General features: G+C 37.9%; 1 pseudogene; it reads right to left on the minus strand.

Moving 5' to 3' along the window:
• Positions 1–432: 432 nt before the first annotated feature.
• Positions 433–2,093, minus strand: LOC143596922 (pectate lyase 4 pseudogene; annotated as a pseudogene).
• Between the last annotated feature and the right edge of the window lie 364 nt (positions 2,094–2,457).

A 2,457-nucleotide genomic window follows, 5' to 3' on the forward strand; every position in this document is an offset into this window, starting at 1 on the left:
CTTTGGGTGCTTACTTTTACGATCAAATGATATGTGTAATGGTTAGTATCCAAATGCTATGATACCTTATTTACCATATAACTATCTAGTTTCCTTAGGTTTTTGAGTAACGCGAGAATAGTCATATAGTAAAAAAAAATAGTAATTTAAATAGCATTTACTTTGATTTGAAGTCCTTCTATTTGTGTTGATAACTGTTCTAAGTTTTTAATCAACATTTTTATATTTTGAGTGTGCAGGTTGATAACTGTTCTAAGTTTTAATACAGGTCACATATATACATGTGTATATGCAAATAAAAATCAGGGTATGCAACTAATGAAAATGTTATTAAACCTTATCACTGTTATCCCAAATGATAATTTCAAATTTACTGATTTCCTTTTATGATTACAGATATTAATATAAAGTAAATAAGAAATTATCAGAGAGTTAACAAGGTTGTCCGGCCACACAAGAGAGTGCACCAGCACCAGCAGTGAGGTTTGGAACCTCCGATCCGTGTGCAGCTTCAATCATATGCTCTTGTTGTTCAGGGGTTAGCTGCGGATCAGACCCGGATGCTACAAAGTATGCTTCGTTTTCGAACACATCCTTGTCTGATGATCTCCAATTCCAGTTTTTCCACTCTTCTTCTTTTGCATTAGACCTTATTGTCACCTTTATAACATACATTATATGATTAATAATAATGTTCATTAAATTTATTAGATTGAATATATGATCAATTATATTGGAGTTTACCTGTTTTAGGTGCTTTTCATTGGGAGCACGGAAAAGGTTGCCTTGGCTGAGAATAGTAGGATTCATACTACCGCCAATCGCGTATATTCCCCATCCGTTGTGTTCGTTGTTAACGACTTGGAAGAAGCCAAATCGACATCTAGGCATTCTTTGACCGATTCCTTCAAACTTGTTGTACGCGACCGTGACTTGCATAGATTTATCTTGTGTGTGCAAGTCGTCTGCTCCAAGCAATATGGCCTGTTTATGTATTACAAAGTCAACTTAACTAAAGAACATTGTACATATTCAATATAAATGATGCCCGTCGGGACCATTACTAAGCGAGCAATGGTCAATCCATATCTTCGAACAATTCTTAGGGCCGATATTATCACCGTCACAAGCTGCTCTTGATCCAAACCCGGGCATCGCTTTAACATCATGGACGTCGATCCCGTGAATAATAACATTATTGACACCATAAAGACTGATGCCTCCACCAAAAGCAATCTCAACTTTTGCACCTCTACCATCAATTGTCTTGTCACTAGTCACTACTAGCGTGTGTTTCAAAGTAATAACCATATCCTTTTCAAAAATGATCCACAAAGGCTTATTTTGTGCGGCACCGTACCTCAATGTCCCCGGGGCTGGGTTCACCCCGTCTTCATCCGAATTACTCGTCACCATGTAGATTTCCCCACCCGCGCCACCTGTGGTCCCCTTTCCAAAACCGGTCACACATTGGACTAACGCTTGTCGGTTTTCCGCCCAATCGGCTTTGCCCCTCCAACAACTATCGATCGGGTTCATTGCGGTAGATTCTTGTAAATCCCTCCTTGTTAAATCTTTATCTATTAAAGATCTAGAGAAATTAACACACGTGTTAGTTATTTAATCAAACATACGGCTAAATTTGCATGAACGAAAACGTTGACATTAACAAACTCACGTACGAGAACATCTCGGGGTACGCTTCCATGGCGGCATTGGTAGCGCTTTCGGGGATAATCCTCGGTGTCGGCAATGATAGTATCAGCTAAAATAGATGGTACCATAAAAGCAATGGTTAAGGTGAACAAGAGAACAAAACAATGACACTGATCCATTGTAATATGATTCTACTTTTGACAACATTAACTTTTTAAGATTTCTAGTGAAAGGAATCTTTGTGTTCGTTTATCATATTACTTGTTGGAGATAAATAACAAGTGTGATTTACATTTAGTAATAATTGGTTTACCAAGAGAAAAATCATCAATTTCCGGGTCAAACAAGTATATAAAGTGTGGGATAGAGAGGGTTTCTCGAAGTCCTCTTATATAGCTAAATAAAAACTTGTGAGTTTTGAGAATATATTAAATAAATGTTGAAATTAGTTTACCATGCCTAGTTTCAAAAGTGACCACCTATGAGAAACCAATGCATACTTTGTCCACACTTTCTTTCCCGTGGCTAGCTAGTACGTCAGGTGTGTCTTCAAGTGGGTTTAAACGTCCAACTTCATGCTCTGAATGATACGTTACCACATCATGATCAATCACCATGAGGAGCGACAAACACCGAGGCTGCAATCGCCATAGATGACCTACGTACCACAGGATCCGCTAGAGCAGAAGCAGATATCTCAACCTTAGGACAAGTTGTTAGTTACCAGTTATGTACTCTTTCCCTTATTTTTGTTTTCATATAGATATGGTCTGTACTTAATGATACATTGTATTTGGAAAA

The sequence above is a fragment of the Bidens hawaiensis genome, unplaced genomic scaffold (assembly GCF_021521415.1).
Source record: "Bidens hawaiensis isolate Kalapana, Puna unplaced genomic scaffold, B.hawaiensis_p1.1 tig00047377_1, whole genome shotgun sequence".
In the NCBI taxonomy this organism is placed as follows: domain Eukaryota; kingdom Viridiplantae; phylum Streptophyta; class Magnoliopsida; order Asterales; family Asteraceae; genus Bidens; species Bidens hawaiensis.